The sequence below is a fragment of the Chiloscyllium punctatum genome, chromosome 19, assembly GCF_047496795.1.
Source record: "Chiloscyllium punctatum isolate Juve2018m chromosome 19, sChiPun1.3, whole genome shotgun sequence".
NCBI classification, from domain to species: Eukaryota; Metazoa; Chordata; class Chondrichthyes; order Orectolobiformes; family Hemiscylliidae; genus Chiloscyllium; species Chiloscyllium punctatum.
In genome coordinates, this window is record NC_092757.1 from 66,468,646 (window position 1) to 66,488,398 (window position 19,753).

At 41.4% G+C, this 19,753-nt stretch overlaps 1 long non-coding RNA gene and 2 other non-coding genes across 4 annotated transcripts; all 3 read left to right on the plus strand.

Moving 5' to 3' along the window:
- Positions 1–8,468: 8,468 nt before the first annotated feature.
- On the plus strand, positions 8,469–16,538 carry LOC140491422 (uncharacterized). 2 transcript variants are annotated; one of them, XR_011963306.1, is made up of 9 exons: positions 8,469–8,500; positions 10,754–10,862; positions 11,172–11,264; positions 11,893–11,960; positions 12,566–12,631; positions 13,070–13,117; positions 13,379–13,423; positions 14,856–14,936; positions 16,286–16,538. It is a non-coding gene; the product is annotated as an uncharacterized lncRNA (long non-coding RNA). The 2 variants fall into 2 exon arrangements; XR_011963307.1 differs by lacking the exon at positions 8,469–8,500 and adding an exon at positions 8,595–8,615.
- On the plus strand, positions 12,349–12,481 carry LOC140491701 (small nucleolar RNA SNORA18). Its single transcript, XR_011963373.1, has one exon. It is a non-coding gene; the product is annotated as a small nucleolar RNA SNORA18 (small nucleolar RNA).
- LOC140491697 (small nucleolar RNA SNORA8) lies at positions 13,173–13,307 on the plus strand. The gene has a single exon (XR_011963370.1). It is a non-coding gene; the product is annotated as a small nucleolar RNA SNORA8 (small nucleolar RNA).
- Positions 16,539–19,753: the final 3,215 nt, after the last annotated feature.

Consider the following 19,753-nt stretch of genomic DNA (forward strand, 5'->3'; position numbering starts at 1 on the left):
AGTAAACTGGATGCCACGTCCAGAGTCCTGATGGAAATGGTCAAAGATGCCAATCTGCATGACGTCTTCAGCACCCCTGCAGAAGGAGCACAGCGTAGATACACCTGGTCGCAGTCAGACGGGTCTAGCCGCTCTAGGATAGATCTTCTGTTTGTGTCCTGAGTGTTCTCAGTAAAATCCACCGAGGTCAAGCCAGTGTTCTTCTCTGACCACTGCCTCCTGCTGGCTGACTGTCACTTACAGGATGATCAGTAGGCTGGCAAGGAAATGTGGAAGCTGAATGCGAAATTGTTGACTCCAGAAAACATTGTGGAGCTCAAAAGGGATTACGTAGGTTGGAGAACCATGAAGCCCCTCTTTCAGTATCCAGCGGACTGGTGGGAAACAGTCAAAGGGAACATCGAGGTTTTTTTATCCTCTAAGGTGTGCAGGAGGCGAGAGAGAGGTGGGGAAAACTGTCCAAACTCTAGGAAAGTATGCAGAACCTACTCCTGCTGCAGACGAAGGGGTTGATGTCACAGAGGACAAGCTGTGCATGTATCCCTGGATATGCAAACATCAAGTGTTACTACATACTGAGATTCTACCTATCCCCTGTGTTATGAAGGATGGGCCTGGCCTCACTCTCACAGAACACTCCAAATAGTTGGACCATTCCATGTTCACTGTCCTTTGTGGAGAAATTTATGAAGGAAAACACCTTTGACCACAAGTCCATCAACAAGTGGCCAGCATGTAGCATCCTTGAGACTCTTTGGGAAAAGGAGAGGGCGGATCCTGTTGAGCGGTTCCCTAAGCAGACTGTCAAAGCCATTTGGCAGAATGCTTCAGCGCCAGAACTTTCAAACAAGCACCAGGACATTGGTTGGCTGGTGGTGAGAAGGGCTCTGCCTGTGAGGTCCTTTATATGTGCCCGGACTCTCTGTGCCATCGCACGCTGCCCTTGGAGCGGCTGTGGAGGGGACAAGACTGTCACATACCTCCTTCTGGAATGTGCCTTTGCAAAAAAAAGTCTGGTGAGGAATGCAGTGGTGTTTGTTGAGATTCATCCCAAGCAGCTCCATGACGTGGGACTCCGTGGTCTACGGTCTGTTCCCTGGGACACACACTGAGACGAACATCAACTGTGCCTGAAGGACCATCAAAAGACGCTCTTTTGTCTGCCCAAAACTTGTTGGTCTCCCAGTTGAAGGAGTTAACCCCGACTGAGTGTTGCAGACTGGCACATTCCAAGGTCCAGGACTGCATGCTGAGGGATGTGCTGAAGCTTGGGTCAGCTGCTGCCAAGACACAGTGGGGCAAGACCACCATGTAAGTTCCATCTGCCAAAGAGTAACGGGTGTCCATTTAGTAATTGGGCACCGCTGACGCCTCAGCTAAATGCCAAGAGGTTGATTATAAATGTAGAGAATAATGAACATCAAAGACCTAAAGTGCTCTCTGTAAGTTAAGAGAACATAGATATGAATGCCACCATTAACTGTACAGGTACTAAAGATTTCTTTCTTTGAATAAAGTACATTTTTTCAATAAATAAAAAATACAAGGTTGCAGAGATATTGACACTTTGGTGTCTGATTCTGTATAAAGTAGTACTATAAAGTCAAGAATGGTTCATGTGTAAATAAAAGGTGATGAGATACCAGCCTCTGTGGAGTTATTTTAAAAAGGAACAGAAAAGATTTACAAGAATAACTTGAAGAATTTCAGTTACATAAATTAGAAAAACTTGGATTATTTTCCATGGAGAATAAAAGCTGAAGACAAAATTTGATATAGATGTTTAAAGACATGATGAGCCCGAGAAAACCATCCCCATTGGCACAAGTTTTGAGATGTAGAGGGTAATTTTTTTTATGTAGTAAACTGTTTATGGAACAGAATGCACTGTCCGAAGGTAATGAGACAGATTAATTGTGGCTTTTAAAAGGGGATTAGATAAGAACCTAAAGAGAAAAAGATTTGCAAGGGCTATATGAACAGAACAAGTGCGTTGGACAATTTATTGTTGTACATGGCTGGCAAAAATGACTGATTTGAAAGGCTTCCTTTTGTACTATAACCATTTCATGGTTCTAACAATGAATTTTCTCTGCCCTTTCTTCTTGACCTATTTAAAGCTTATGTTTTATAACTTTGAAATTGTTCAGTTTGTAGTGAGAGGCCTAAATATCTATTTAGAGTGGTCAACATTTATAGCGAAGTTGTGGGAAGTAATATTAATCACTAATAGTGTCTACTATATTGTAAATCATAAATTGAATTCTATGTACAAGCAGAGGATAAAACTTTGCATCTTTTCCTAAGATACACTTTCTTATTCAACTTACTATTTTTTCTTTTTTATTTCTAGATCAATCACCAGAATCCCTAAAGCAAACCTTTCTTTTTTTTTAACTCACTTCTTATAACTTATGTCATCTGCCCTATTAATGCAGGTGGCTCAGAGCTCAAAAGAGCAGTGTGGTGTAGAAATCATTCTGTGATCATTACACAGAATTTACAGTTCATTAGCCGATCATTTGGTCCAATTTATCGACATTGGTGTTTGTAAGTTATTCCTTCTGCCAATCTTTTTACAACAGCTTTCCTGGAAGGATTTAAAATATTTCAAACACTGAAATGAAAGCATTTAAAGGGATTCTGTTAGAGTAATGTCAAACCATATTGTTAAAACTTCTGAAGGAAGATTAATTGTTCGAAATGCACAGTAAATTGATCAGTTTAGTGACAATTTGATTATGTTTTCCTCATTTAAACTGACCTATGCTTTCACTTGTAAAGCAACTTAGCTATTTTTAAAAAAAGTTGCATCATCAAAAAATGAAATCAATTTGTAAAACTCTGAGCACTTTTTCTTGAGAAATTCCAATTCACAATTTTTTTAAAAATTGTGTCAGTTTGCCAAGAATGATTTGTATGTTGCAAAATTGTATTGTATCCTAATAACTACTTTTATTTTCATAGTTCAAACGATGGCACAACTTTAAAGGAAGTAATTTGGCATGAAGGCAGAAATCACATTGAAATCCAAATGCTGAGAGATGCTTCAGCAACATATGTCCTTTCACTAAATTATTATCTAATCATTGTTGGATATCATTTTGAATACTTCTGTCTGCTATAGCATGTTGGTTATATGAGTAATGATAGCAGGACTTCCCAAGACCATATGGGCTCAGGGAGGGAGAGCCACATTTCTGAAAAGGCATGGCTGCCTCCTTTTTCAAATCGCGTTGAGGTTCAAGTGATGGATGGTATTGGGGAAGAGATAGAAAAGAGAGATTGTGGGAAACAGAGAAACAGGACATACACATGGGTAAGGTCCACCGGTTTAAGACCACTTCAGTTGCTACAAGTTGTGTCGTCTTTTAGGGTGATCTGCGGAGATTAGAACGAAGCCACATTGGATCAATCAGGGTCTTTTGGTTTTGGACTATTCTCTCCTGTTTGGAGTAAATGGTTTGAAACAGACTTGGTTTTTATTGGTTGAAACAATGAGATGTTGGCCACAAATATGTTTTGTGTATTAGCCAGGTAGCTATAGCAAAGATGCTGTTAAACTTGAAAGGGTGCAGAAAAGATTTACAAAGAAACGATCGTGGCTATAAGAACTTTTCATTTTTGAAGTATTTTCAGTATTGGAGCTGATGTCCTAAATTCTAGGAGCAGTAAGTTGTTGTATTGTTTTGAAATTTTGGGAAAAAAAGATCAAAAACACAGCACTTTAAAAAGGAGGTAGAGAGACGAAGGTAGTGACCACATGGGAAGTAAATCAAGTGGAGAAATAAACCTGCATTGCTGTCTGACCCAGCAGTGAATCGGCACAGCGGACTGTCTCTGCTGTTTCATTTCGAGTATCTCTGGATATTGGAGTTTGTCTCATCAAAATAAACAAAAGGCGACATTCACAGTTGATCTTGGGGAAACCTGTGTGAGGGAGCTCACAGCAAGGGAGCAGCTAAGTGGCTAGTTTTAAAGTAAGTGTACTTAACCTTTTTTTTGTAAATCTGCAATAGTCAGTAGAGTGGGTTCTTTTTGGGTATATGTTTTTACTGAGATCAGTCTCTTGATTAAACTTTAAAAATATAAAAACATAGTTACTAAGTTACCCTGGAGCAGTGTTTTTACAGCAGTAAGACTATGCTATTTTTCTGGGTCTGTAGATTGTTAAGATGCAAAGATGGCCTTTAGTAGAGTGAAGTGCTCTTTCAGCAGGATGTGGGAGATTAGGGGAAATTTCCATGTTACTGTTGATTACGTCTACAGGCAGTGTCACATGGATCAGCTGGAACAACAGTTGGAGGCAATGAGGAATTTACAGGAGTTAGGCAGTATGATGGATGGCAGGTGCAGGAAGAGAGATAAATTGAACATAGAGTCAAGTAGATAGGTTACCTCCGGGAAAGGTAGGAGAGGGAGGCAGGTCTTGCAGGAGTCTCCTATGGCTACCCCTATCTCAAACAAGCATGCTGTTCTGGAAAATGTAGGGACTGTACCACTGACAGACAGATTTCTGGTATTGAGACTGTCTATAATGTAATGAGGGGTACATCAGGTTCGAAATGAATGATTGTGACAGGGGACTCTCTAGTCAGAGGCACAGACAAATGTTTCTGCAGCCAACAGCAAGACATCAGAAAGGTGTGTTTTCCCCATGGTGCGAGGATCCAGGATACCCCGGAGAGGGTGCAGAATATTCTCAAAGGGAGAGGGACTAGCAAGAGGTTGTTGTTCACATTGGAACTAGTGACATCGGAAGAGAAAAAGATGAGATTCTAAGGAGAGAATACAGGAAGTTAAACAGGAATTTTAAAATGAGATCCTTGAGGGTAGTAATATCCAGATTACTTCTCGTACCAGGAGTTAGTGAGGGTAGGAATACAAGGATAAAGAAGATGAATGTGTGGCTGAGGAGCTGGTGCAGAGGAGAACGATTCACATTTTTGGATCATTGGTTAGAAGTGACTTGTATAAGAAGGACGGATTGCATCTGAATTGGAAGGGGACTAACATACTGGAGTTTTGCTAGAGCTGTTAGAGAGAATTTCAACCAGTAAGTGGGGGGAAAGAGATCAGTCTGAGACTGGTACAGCTGGGAAAAGGAGCAAGTTAAACAGTCAGGGCAAGCAAGAACAAAGCAGAGAATAAGGTAGGGCTGATAAATTACACTATTTATTTCAATGCAAGAGGTAACGTGGATAAACTCCAGGCATAGTTTGCAAGGTGGGACTGGCATATCATAGCAATTACAGAAACATGGCTCAGGGATGGACAGGCCTGGCAGCTTAATGTTTCAGGGTACAGATGTTATTGGGAGGATAGGAAGGGATCAAGAAAGGAAGGGGAGTCGCATTTTTGATTAGGGATAACATCACGGCAGTACTTAGGATATTCCTGGGAATCCATCCAGGGACGTTATTTGGGTATAACTGAGAAATAAGAAAGGGATGATCACTTTATTGGGATTGTATTATAGATTCTTCCATAGACAGTGAAAAATTGAGCAACAAATTAGTAAGGAGATCTCAGTTATCCATAAGAATAATAGGGTGGTTTATGGTGGGAATTTTAAGCTTCCAAATGTAGACTGGGACTGCCATAGTGTTAAGGGCTTAGATAGAGAGGAATTTGTTAAGTGTATACAAAAAAGTTTTCTGGTTAAGTATTTGGGTGTACCAACTAAAGAAGGTGCAAAAGATGTGCAGGCTAGGTGAATTGGCCATGCTAAATTGCCCATAGTGTTCAGGGATTTAGGTGCATTAGTCAGGGACAAATATATGGTAGGGGAATGGGTCTGGGTGGGTTACTCTGCGAAGGGTTGGTGCGGACTTGTTGGGCCGAAGGGCCTGTTTCCACACTGTAGGGATTCTAATTCTAAAAAAAAACTTGGAAAATAAGGCAGGGCAGGTGACTGAGGTATCAGTGGGAGGAACACTTTGGGGTCAGTGACCATAATTTTATTAGTTTTTAAATGGTAATGGAAAAGGATAGACTGGATCTAAAAGTTAAAATTCTAAATTGAAGGAAGGCCAATTTTGACAGTATTAGGCAAGAACTTTCAAAAGTTGATTGGCTGCAGAAGTTTGCATGTAAAGGGATGGCTGGAAAATGGGAAGCCTTCAAAAATGAGATAACGAGAATCCAGAGACAGTATGTTCCTGTTAGGGTGAAGTGCAAGACTGGTAGGTATAGGGAATGCTGGATGACTAGAGAAATTGAGGTTTTAGTCAAAAATAAGAGAGAAGTCTATGTCAGGTACAGGCAGCAGTGATTGTGTGAATCCTTAGAAGAATAAAAAGTAAATAGGTGTATACTTAAGCAGGAAATCAAGAGGGAAAAAAGGGGATATGAGATAGCTTTGGAAAATAGGGTTGAAGAGAATCCAAAGGGATTCTACAAATACATTAAGTACAAAAGGGTAACTAGGGAGAGAATAGGGCCCCTTAAAGATCATCAAGGCCGCTTACATGTGGAACTGCAGGAGATGGGGGAGATACTAAATGGGTATTTTACATCAGTGTTTACTGTGGAGAAAGATATGGAAGATAGAGAATGTGGAGAAATAGATAGTGACACCTTGACAAATGTCCATATTACAGAGGAGGTGGTACTGGACAAATGTCCATATTACAGAGAAGATGGTACTGGACATCTTGAAATGCATAAAGGTGGAAATTCCATGGACCTGATCAGGTGTATCCTAGAACTCTGTTGGAAACTAGGAAGGTGATTGCTGGCCTCTTGCTGAGATATATGTATCATTGATAGCCACAGATAAGGAACTGGAAGACTAAAGGTTGGCTAAATGGAGGTTCCACTGTTTAAGAATGGTAGTAAGGAAAATCTAAAGGTCTTGGTGAGGTGCTCATCCTCACTGATAATGTGTTGCAACACATCATCAATGAGGATGAGCACCTCAACAAGACCTTCCCCACACCTCCACTACTTGTCTTTAAACAACCGCCAAACCTCAAACAGATCATTGTTCGTAGCAAGCTGCCCGGCTCTCAGGATAACTCCATACAACACTGTCACAGTGGGCGCTGCAAGACGTGTCAGAGTGTGGACATGAATACCACCATTACACCTGGGGACACCTCCCACCTTGTACATGGCAGGTACTCATGTGACTCATCCAACATTGTCTATCTTATATGTTGCAGGTAAGGATGCCCGGAGGCATGGTACATTGGGGAAACTGAGCAAAGGCTAAACAATGGATGAATGGGCACTGCACAACAATCAACAGACAGGAGTGTTCCCTCCCAGTTGGGGAACACTTCAGTGGTCCAGAACATTCGACCTCAGACCTTCAGGTGACTATCCTCCAAGGCGGACTTCGGGACAGGCAGCAGTGAAAAGTGGCCAAGCTGAGGCTGATAGCTAAGTTTGGTACCCATAGGGAGGGCTTCAACCGGGACCTTGGGTTCATGTCACATTACAGGTGACCACCATTGCACTATACACACACACACAAGCACTCCTATACACACGTACATTCGGACACAGACACCCACACACACCCTAACAGACACACAACTCCCACACTCACACATGCACCCCCTCACAGACTTAAGACACTCTGCACTCACTACACATACACATACTTTTTCACACTCACAACCCCCAACCCAGACAGACACACACACACACACAGACAATGACCCACATGCACACATATATTTTGTGTGGTGAATTTGCACACAAATTACATTGTACTTTGCTCAAAAACTGCATGAATTCATGTAAAACTCCATTATTTCACTTTTTAGATTAGAATCAATCTAAACATCATGGCATAGACAGAGAACACAGGGAGCCAACACCTTCAACATATTGTCTAGCTATCACCGTTGTTCACAGCTAACCTGAGAACGCAACTTATTAAAAAAAAGGTTTTGTGATTTACACATGAAAGAAGTGAAACTATCATGGTTCTCTAACATATGAAAGGCTTAACACAATCAATTTTTCAATGTATAATTTCAGTTACATCGCACTGTAAATTTTTGCTATAAATTCTGTGTTTTAGGATTGAACCCTCCACAATCACCCGACGAAGGAGCAACACTCCGAAAGCTAGTGTGCTTCCAATTAAACCTGTTGGACTATAACCTGGTGTTGTGTGATTTTTAACTCTGTAGACCCCAGTCCAACACCTTCATCTCCAAATCAGGACAATTCTGGGCTGCCTTAGGGAGCTGACCCAACTCAGTTACAACTGCGGCTGCGCAGGGGTGGGGAACGGTGAGCGCGCGAACCGCGATCATTTCAGAGACAGAAACAAAAAATTAATATCCACACAGAGGAAAAGCTCGGGGGTTTAGAGCGGGCTCCGAGTCACTTCAATTTTAAAAAAAAAATTAGAGGTGAAATACCGGAGCGGGGGGGGGGGGAGGAGGGGCGGGTCAGGGTTTGGCGCGGGGCTATAAAAGGAGCGGGGCGAGGCTTCACGCGCTCTCTCTGTGCGATGGCGGCAGCGTTGGAGGAGCGCGAGGTGGGTAACGGTTGGAGGCGGCAGAGCAACCGCCAAACCGCCGCCGTTTAAATTATGGAGAGGGCCCCGTTCTCGAGCAGCCCGCTCACCCCTTTTCGTCAGCTCACAAATTAATGTAAATAGTTTACTGCGTGAGGGCAAAATTCCTTTTTGCCTCCTCGACGGCACGGAGGTCAAATTCTTAACGTGACGCGTCTACCTCCCTGCAAAGGCCTTAGGACGTTGTGTTTTGACTTTTTTTCTCAGGGAGGGGTGGTAGTGTCTCCTTTATATGGATATGGAGGGCTTTATTGGTGTCCCACCCGCTTCAGCGGTGGGTTATTACTGCCATAGATTTAATGCGAACTCATTGTACGGTTCCCATGGTAGTGCCCCCACCTCTGGGTCAAGTGACCTGGCCGGCCACCCAGAGGTGCGTGGAGGGGGGGGGGGTGATATCACGGATGGGGGCGGTTAGACAGCGGTATGGAGCTGTGCCCCGTGTGGGGTTGGACGATGAGTGGTGCCCGGCCGCTGGGCGAGTGTCGGGGGGGGGTACCCGGGGCCAGGCCTCCGGGCCTGCTCTCGCTGCCGTAATCTCTGCCGGGTTTCTCTGGCTGTCGGCCTCGCGGTGGAGGGGAGCGCGGCTGTCGATTGCGCCGCTGTCATTTCCCCCCCCCCCCCCCCCACGAACCCGGCTACACCAAGACAGGCCCTGCTTCCATCTCTGCACAACGACCATTGCATTGATGTCAATGAGGCCTGTGACAACTTCCTGAGCCCCCACTGCGCCCTGACCTGATCCTGATATGCTTGTGAATTTCTTAGCATATCCCCATCTTCCTCTTAAGCTCTTCTTTCTTCCTCCCCCCCCCCCCCCCCCCAAAAAAAAACGACAGCATTGCTCTAATCCTCCCACCCCCTTGAGAAGTTAAATACTCCTTTAAGGATTGAAACGTGGGTAGATGTGTTTTTGCAGTTCTCATGCCATGTGGGAATTTTAGGAGGCCACGTGTCCAGGAAGCTTTGAACTCAGTGAAGCTTGGGTGCTCTGTCCAGCATCAGGTTATAGTTTTCCGAATGTGGCCACCCTGTGAGCACTCGAGTTCAAGGATGTTGGCTTGATGTGCATTCAGAAGTGATGGGTTTTTGAGGTGTCTGCTTTTAAGGGTAGATGAGGAAGCCTGTAGCTTATTCTAAATCTTGCATGTTGTGCTTAAGGTTTGCAGGTGAAAGACCATGCCCTGCAGAATGATCTACATGCTGCAGCCAATGAGTGTTACCGTATGACAAAAACAGGCAGCTAATCAGTTTTAATTAAGCTTAGGATTTTTGGGAGCTAAGGTGGAAGCTTTGAAGTAAAGAGCCAGTAAGGTGATGTAAACTATTTCCGTCTGCCAGAGAGTGGAAGATGGGAGAACTGAGGATTTAATGGTTTAAAGGACTTCTGAGTCCTAGTAAAGTCTAAGCATATGCAGTAAGGAGGGGCAGGTGTTCTTAATACAAGCAAGCTGCTAGAAATACCAACCCTGGTTTAGTGCATTTATGTAAGTACAGTGCGAGAAGATTTGAAAGTTGCAAATATGGATAGTCTTGTGGGCATTTGTACTCTTGCCAATAACAAATGGGTCTTAAATGGGAACTAACTTAATGGTGTTGGGTCGAAGGTAAAGAGGGATGTGAATTGAATTCCTTGTGTACTGAGGCACAGTGAAAAGCTTTGCCTTGTGAGCAATACAGGCATAGATATTGTGTTGAAAGATTAGAATGCCCCTGGAGTTTAGTTTTGAAATGACTTAAGGGGTATGTTGTATGGATTTTTTTCAGGGAAAAGGAACAGGTGTGTTAACTTCTGTTGTGGAACCCAGAGTAAGAAGAATTGGGTTATTTTAGTATAAGACCACTGAGGAATCTGGCCTTTGTTAATGTTTTGGAATTGCATCATGTATGCACTATAATGAACCATTTTGTGTAAATTTATTACTGTATGCAAATGTTTCTCAGATCTGAAACTGGCAAACTTGCTGCAACTGAAATCTTGCATAGTCAATTTGAAATTTCTCCCTATAACAATGATCAATTAGCTTAAGGTCATGGATGAGATTATGCAGTTGAGAAAATATTGCAAAGTTCATGAGAATGTGCCTGTTGCACTGATGTTAGTAGGAGCCTATAGTGGTGGCAATGAAGTCCCAGTTGAGTTGGTGGTTTTGTGAAAAATGTGCTCGGTCATAACTAGATTTCTTTAAACTAATGCATTGTACCTTGTTTCAGGTTGCTGTATTTGAAATTCGGTGAAATGGAAGTAGTTGGATTGAACTGCCTCCACTTGATTGCTGCAGTTTCTATTAAGAAACTAAACTGTGAAGATGAAGACAAGTAGGTGAGAACACGTTTGGATTTTATGGTTAGCACTCTTGATCAAGGTTCTGTCATGCTTTAGGTAGGCAGAAACCTGGAATTGAGTGCTGAAAGTAACTCTTCTTTGCAACCCATAGCTGGTTACAATCCTCCAGCTGTGATACAATGATGAAGAGACAATTCTTTGACACCACTGCATTAAAGTGCTTTAAAATTTTGTAAAATAGGTGTTCTGGTTGTGATAGCTATCTCATTAGAAGGTTTTGACCTTGTATATTTATATCATCCACAAACAAGTGCTGTATAAAATTCTCTTTTCTTTAAAAACAAGGTGGAAATTAAGCAAGTGTGGTCTTGCAACTTGAAAGACATGGGCATTTCTATGCTGTAAACTTGAAGAGGATGGCCTTTTTCCACCTGAAAGGTACTATAGTGCAAAATGGTGATAAATGATTTTTTAAGATTGTCATGGCAGGTGTCAATTGCTTTAATCTATCAGGCACTGCAGGCTGGCTTGCAATTGTTAAATTATAACATTTGCCCTTTTTAAAAAGTGAGCTTTTTTACTGATGTCCAGTTTCACTTGTAACAAAGTTACTCACCTTGGAAAGGAACTAATGTAACTTGAACTTTCACAATTTAGCCACTGCTGTTTTCTTCCACTTCTATGGGTTACATAGCTTCTATCATCCATCTGTAGAAAAAAAGTCCAAAATACATAGTTTCTAGCTGTAACAGGCTTTGCTTAATTATTTTTGACCAAAGATTACTGGTTTTCTTGAATCATCTGTTCTGCAGTTGTGATGAATGCCAAAATGTTCAACTGCTCTGATTGACAGTGAATGACATGGCCTTCTGAACATGTTAAAGCCTTTTCTCAATGCTTTTTCTGGTAGTTGTCAGTGCAGAATTAGTACATATCTTGGCTATCAAACTCCTAGTGAGGTAGCTTCATTTGGAAACTGGAATTTAGTCTGTTAGCATGCTGAATTTAAAAGTAGCTTGCATAACTTACAGAATGCATTTAAGTTGAATATCCAATTGTATTACAGCAAGATGGAGTAACATTGATGAAAGGTATCCCTCTTAATAGGGATATGAAGAATGGACAATGATCCAGGTGAGCAAAGGAACTTGGGTTTGAGTGTTAAGGAATGTGGATTTTGAATGTGTGGATGACAATGATTGCAGGTCTTGGATAATGGTGATGAGTATTCAGTGGCAGCATTTGTATACAAGATTAAACTTTATAAAAAGTCAGCAATGTATGAAAGTGCCTCTTACACAACAATAAATTGCTATTTTACTTTTGAGTTGCTATTACATGGTGCATAAGTTAATGACAGGTCATGAGGGAAAGTGCATTGCAGTTAAATTAATTGCTCCAGGGTTTGGGGTACACTGCCAGACAAAACTGCTATGTAGGGCTGGTCTGAAACTAACCTATGCACTGGCTTCTGAAATCTGCAGATAAACATTTGAGTTTAACGTGATGCTGTAGCACTTGGCATGAGGTCTATCCCAACTGAAACTTAACCATAGATTCATGTTGTTGGAAATGCCTCAAAGAGTAAACTTTGTAGTCCTCTCTTTACTTGTTGGATTATGATGTTAACCAGCAAGAGTAAACTACAAACAGTTGCTTAGTCTTCCATGGGTATTTCCTGAAAGCTGGTGAATCTGGTGTGCATGCCTGTTGAGTTTTTTGAACAATTTGTATTTTAGGTCGTATTGCAAAGTTCTGAGGGATATCCAGTCCATGTGAGATGATCTCTGGAAACTTATTACCAGGTAAGGAAGGTGAAGCGTTGATCAATGGTAGGCTTGTTTGCTGTTGTCTGGTGAGAATCTCTCTCTCCCTTTTTAGAAAGTATCAGCTCACTTCCATGAGCAGGTTGCTACTACAAGGTCTCTTACCTAGAGAAGGAAAGCTGCACAATTAATTTGAATGTAGGCCTGATTGCAGCATTACAAATACAGCACAGAGAAAACCGTTAAACCCAATGTCTTTCCTTTTAAAAGATTCAGATTATTTTCTGGCTCCCTGCTGATGTTGAGGCTAGTTTGCAGGATTATTGTTCAACTACCAGTTCTGTAGTGATGAGTCTTCTGTTCAACTGCTGTGTGAAAAACAATGAACAAAATGATTTGTTCTGAACAGACTGCTTTTATCAGCTTCTACCTCATTAGATTCAAATTTTGGATCTCATGGCCTTTTTTTTTCTAAAGCTATCAAGACTGCTCAGAAGTAAATCACCTGGCACTTTTTATCTTCAGGTATGTTGAGTTTTTATAGTTAAAACTTGTGTATATGCATCAATCAGATTTAAAATGCACTGCTGTATCTGCACCCAGCAGTAATTCCTGATGGATGTTCATAAAACAGTGCTATACTAATTCAGCATTTTGCATCGTTGGTTGGCAGGCTCCTCGTGTTTGTTAACTTGGTTTTTCAGCTGGTACATTCAATGCTGTACATTGAACTGAATTTAACTTGGCTGTGTTTCTAGTAAAACCATTGATATTTTTAATCAATAGGTCTGTCAGAGCTGAAGATTGCAGTGATTACTACACAATTAACAGGTACAGCAGTTTTAGAAAATAACCTTTTACAATTCAAAAATTAAGTAGCTAGTCAGTCTGTTGCAGTTTCTCAAAAGTTTAGTATGACATTAGAGTTCTATGTTAAAGCTAAATATACAGCTACTTAGCTGAAAAATTACTTGATGGTTGACATAATTGGTCACTTACCAAGGCTGCCAGAATGACTCTTTCTGGTCTGCTGTGGAAATGACCATAAAACAGAAAACCATCCCAGCATGTTACTGTTAGTAACAGGTGGGAACATTCCCTGCTGTAAAACAGAACTGCTTTATAGTGTTAATGCTTTCTTTAACTGCTGGATGAAGGTGGTGGAGGAAGTGATATGTTGAGGGAGTGGATAGATGGGAAAGATGCTCATTAAGGCTATTGAGGGAGTGCAGCATAGGTTCACCAGGTCAATTCCTGGAATGGCAGGACTACCTTACGCTGATAGACTGGAGCAACTGGGCTTGTATACCCTTGAGTTTAGAATGACTGAGGGGGGGGTCTGATTGAGACATAAGATTAAAGGATTGGACACTCTGGAGGCAGGAAACATGTTTCTGCTGATGGGTAAGTGCTGAACCAGAGGACACAGCTTAAAAATACAGCGTAGACCATTTAGGACAGAGATGAGGAGAAACTTCTCCACCGAGTGGTGGCTGTGTGGGATGATCTGTCCCATAGGGCAGTGGAGGCCCAGTCTCTGGATTCATTAAGAGTTGGATAGAGCTCTCCAGGATAGCGGAAAAGAGGGTTATGGAGATGAGGTAGGAACAGGATACTGATTTAAGGATCAGCCATGATCATATTAAATGGTGGTGCAGGCTCAAAAGGCAGAATGGCCTACTCCTGTGCCTATTGACTCATCAAGAGGGTGATGGGACTGGGAGAAGGGCAAAATGAGGAAACTGATCAAATCAACATTAATCCTGTGGTTGCAGGGTCCCAGATCAGGCATTCAGGTGCCAGGTGGTTAGGGTTTGATAGAGGCCCAGGACCTGCATGTCCTTGGTGGAGTGGAAGGAGAATTGAAACTATGAATAATATAACTAAAGTTGCACACTGGTCAAAGTGGCACTGTCCAATCTGCTCTGCTCAGCTCTACTTCTAGAGCATAGGACTTCATTCACCTTTATCCAGTGGGTTTAGTCCTTGATGTGCCTGCAACAGTAGCTGAACTCCAGTCAGTGCCCCAGAAGCATCTCATCCAAATAATATACTTGTGAAGAGCTAGCTTCACAAATCTTGGCATAACTTCCCTAATTGTTCCTTTTTACATGTCTTAAACTCATTACATGGCTTGGTCAACACTAGCAAAACTGAAGGAAAGCCTTAGAATTGACTTTATCTGAAGCTTCATCTTCTCTTAATGTCATTAATTGCAGGAAGTACAGAATTGACAGCATTATTTACTGATCTCTTTCTATAGGTTGGAGGGCACCATTACAAAGGGAAAAGCTCCTGAAAATTTAGTTTGACTTGGTCTCACCTTAGCAGTTTTTCTTTTCAGGCAAGTCTTTTCTTAAAAACTTTGATTTTGTCTCTGCTCTGACACTTGCAGATTGCTATCTGCAAGCACAAATATCTTGGTGTAACCTTGTAGTACTTGCTATAGGTTCAAGTCTGGTCACTTCAAAGAGGGTTTTGGTGCAAATCCAGGAACTCTTAACGCTATGACCAAAGAGCATATCCTGTGAAAGTTACTGCAAATATGTATTTAGTGGTATATGCTCATGGGATACATATGCTTTTAAAGCAAAGTCAGAATTTGAATGTAGCCCTTGCCATTATTAATGGTGAATTGCTTATCAGCTTTAATCTTGTCACTGCATTAACACTGAATTTTGGTTACTGACTGTTCAAGCCTTCTGTAAATTGGATGACAACCTACTTCATTTGATTCTTGCACTTTGGGTTGGCATAAACCAAATCATCTGCTGACATTTCCACCACCAAACAGACTCCACCACCAGGGATATATTTCCCTCTCCACCCCTTTCTGCCTTCTGCAAAGACAGATCCATGACTACCTGGTCAGGTCCACCCCCCCCCCCCCCATATAACTCACCCTCCTATCCTGGCACTTTCTCCTGCCACCCTAGGAACTGTAAAACCGGCCACACCTCTATCCAAGGCCCTATAGGAGCCTTCCACATCCATCAAAGTTTTACTTGCACATCCACTAATATCATTTATTGTGTCTGTTGCTCCCGATGCAGTCTCCTCTACATTGGGGAGACTGGGCACCTCCTAGCAGAGTGCTTTAGGGAACATCTCCAGGACACCCGCACCAATCAACTACACCGCCCCGTGGCCCAACATTTCAACTCCCCCTCCCACTCTGCTGAGGACATGGAGGTCCTGGGCCTCCTTCACCGCTGCTCCCTCACCCCCAGGCGCCTGGAGGAAGATTGCCTCATCTTCTGCCTCAGAACACTTTAACCGCAGGGCATCAATGTGGACTTCAAGTTTCCTCATTTTCCCCTTCCCCCACCTCACCCTAGTTCTAAACTTCCAGCTCAGCACTGTCCCCATGACTTGTCCTACCTGCCTATCTCCTTTTCCACCTATCTACTCCACCGTCTCCTCCCCCACTCATTGTACTCTATGCTACTTTCTCCCTCCTCTAGCTTATCTCCACGCTTCAGGCTCATTGCCTTTATTCCTGATGAAGGGCTTTTGCCTGAAATGTCGATTTCAAAGCTCCTTGGATGTTGCCTGAGCTGCTGTGGCTCTTCAGCACCACTAATCCAGAATTTGGGTTGGTATACCCTTTCTGTATGGTTGCTTTTTACTGTGCAAAAGGAACTTTATAAAATCTGCATAGAAATTAATTTTACTCTATTTAATCTATTTTAGGAGATGTCAAACAAAATGGTAACCTGACTGAAGAGACCTACTTAATGGTCATTGTTGCAGGACTAAGTTACAACTCATTTCATCTCATTTTGCATGTTTACACTTTAGACCATATGCAAATTTGAATCTGGCTTTGGATCCTTAGATTAAGGATCATTTAAAGGAGGAAACTAATTTTTACCATTTTGTGAAATGTTCATTTAGTTCAAACTTTGTAGCTTGCCTATTTCATAATAAAGGAATTGATCTCCAACCTTTCGGTTTGACTTGCATGTTGCCTGTAATGTGGTAATGTCTCATGGTGAACATTTCTCTAATGAATCAACATGAGCAAAGATAGTGAGAACTAGTCTTTTTCATCTATTTCAGTCTGAATTTTAGGAGTGGAATTTACATTGAAGGAAAAACATTGAGTGGAACACCAGGGAAGAACTTCCTAATGATCTAGCCAGGTCAAAATTCAAAAGGTGAAGCAGAATGAATAAACTGTTCTAATCACCACAAGCTTCACCTTTTTGTGGGCTCTTGAACTCAATATAGATGTGGAGTTCAAGACAATGGCAAGTCTGTGTACAATCCAAATTTGAGTTAATGCTAATGAATTAAATGTGCTAAATCACTGCTTGAATTAATGTATAATGGGTTTAAGATATACTCTACATTTCTCTTGGAACAGACAAATATCTTTTGGGGCAAGCTTTCCAGGTGCAACACTTGTATGGACAATGCACATTTTTTAAAGTTCACACTTCATGAAAGAACAAATGAATTCGCTTAACTACCAGAATGAAGTATTGTATTCAGACCTCATTTAAAGTAAATAATATGGTCACACTTTCCAATCTATGTGCATCAAGATTATTATATTTTATCATTGTTATGGACCAGACCAAACCCCTTAAACATTAAGATACCCTAAACTACTTTTAAAGGCAAGTGCCAGGTGGTGTTCTGGATGCAAGTAAATTACTTGTCTTGAATCAGAACACTTCACATACTTTTCAAAAGAAAGTTGGAACAACTTAACAGTAATTAATTGTTGCAAAATCATAACATCCCATTAACACACTTGATAAAGGCAAATTCAGTAAAATGTTTCTTGCAATTCTCCAGGATTAAAATCAAAATATCAGCAGGGAAATATCAGTTTCTCTAGAGTTTAACCCTGTCCATTCAGGTTACTACTTTTTCCAACTTATGCAGTGGTCTACTTGGATTCAAATAGACAGGTTTACACCTTTTTTAAAAAAAGGTACATTTTTATAGCCATAGCTTGATCTGAAATGTGATATACTATTTTGGATTGTGTATACTGGTCTGGAGACCTGTATCAGTCCACAGTGATACACACCAGGAGTTCATCTTTTGTATCAGAGTGGATTCACCAAGTCAATCTGCAAATGGGGGTTACGTGTGAGCTGTTTAATTTTTTTAATGTAGCTCACATAGTGCACTATCTATCTAAACCAGATCCTGATGCTTGGTAAATTCCAAAGTAAAGTGTTAGTGTGGCAATAGAGCAGGATATAAATTAGTCTAACTCATCCTGTAAGGAAATATTTTATCTTGTGTAAAATGCTTGAGTTGGTCACGAAAGGTTCCTGCACCTGGCCAATTATAGCTTCTCTACCTAATGCATTTTATCATTTTGAATGCACATTCTGATAAAACTAGGCATCAAATAGTTTAAATGAAGATAATTAAATTGTTAATGTGATTGTGAAATACTAGTACCAATGGATTCTGCTGCTTTAATTTAATTAATCACAAATTATGGACTTGGATGTTTGCAGTCAAATGGTATGTCCAATTTATAAAATGCTGGAGAAGTCCTGTGAATGGGCACTTGATATACCAGGCAAAGTCACTAGGGGGCAGTAATAAATTATTCACTACATCAAAAGCTTTTAAAATATCTCGAGTGGGGTATATGCCCTAAACAAATCTTGGAAGTTAACATTCAGAAGATTTTGCATTAACCTTCAGCTAAAATTTGATGTGTAATTTGCAAACTGTTTTCATACTATGGCTATAAAAAGGTGCATTTGTCCTTTTTTTTTGAAGAGGTACAAATCTTTTTGAATCCAATAAAGGAAACTGCTTGTAAGCCTTTGGGCTTTGCTTTTAAAAACATTTGATAGAAAGTCAAAACAATGGCACTTTACTCGTTTCCCTTTTAAAAGAGACAAATGCAGCACTTGGTCAGGTCAGTGCAGGAGAGAAAGAAACCCACACTGCTAACTTGACGCAGCAGTGAACCTGCAGTTATTGCCTATGCTGATGAATTCATGTATCGCCAGATATCGTGAGTGCATCTAGGAAAATTCAGAACTGATCTTAAGAACTTTTTGGGAGATGTCACAGCACAAACATAAGTGAATAGTTTGAAGTATAGCCTTGCACTAAGTCTATAGTAGTGAGTAGAGTGGGTTCTTAATGTTTTAAGATGTCTCATGGCTAATGCTTTTAAGTTTAATCAAAAGTATTTGGTTAGCCTGGAGCAGTGTTTCATAGAGGGATAAGACAGCTATTTTCGGGGTCTGCAGAAAATAGCTTGATCCTTCGAGTGATATGTCCTTGTCAGATGTGTGTTTAGGGAGCGTTTGCAGACATAATCCACAATAAATGCCATTGGTCGCAAATCCTATCGGATTGGTTGGAGCAACAGGTGATGAGGAATTTACAAGAGCAAGGGGCTACATTGGAAAAGGTAGGAAGTGATGGGTTCCTGGAAAGGTAGCATGAACAACCAAGTTTCAGGTATAGAGACTGGCTCTACTGCAATGAGGGGTACGTCAGGTTCCAAGAGATCAATTGTGTTAAGGGACTGTAGTCTGAGGCACAGACATTTCTGTGGCCAGCAGCAAAAAATCAATGGCATTGCTTCCCTGATGTCAGGATCAAGGATGTCTGTGGAAGCAGAATGTTCTCAACAGGCCCAGCAGAAGGTCATTGTACACATTGGAACCAGTGACATAGGAAGGGAAAAGGATGAGATTCTGAAGGGAGAATATAGAATTGGGCAGGAATTTAAAGACTAGGTCCTAGAGTAGTAATATCTGGATACTCCTGGTGTTAGGAACAAGTAAGGATAGAGCAGCTGAATGTATGTTTGAGGATCTGGTGTAAGGGAGAAGAATTCACATTTTTGGATCATTGGCACTCTTAGGATAGAAGTGACATGTACACAAAGGATAGATTCCACCTGAATTGGAAAGGGACTAATATACTGGCAGGGAGATTTGCTAGTGCTGCTTGGGAGGATTTAAACTAGTAAGATGGGGGAAGGACCCAGGGAGATAGTGAGGAAAGAGATCAATCTGAGACTGGTACAGTTGAGAAAAATAGTGTCAGAGACCAAGCAGAGGACAAGTTGAACTGATAAACTGCACTTATTTCAAAGCAAGAGAACTAGCAGGAAAGGCAGATAAACTCAGGGCATGGTTAGGAACATGGGACTGGGATATC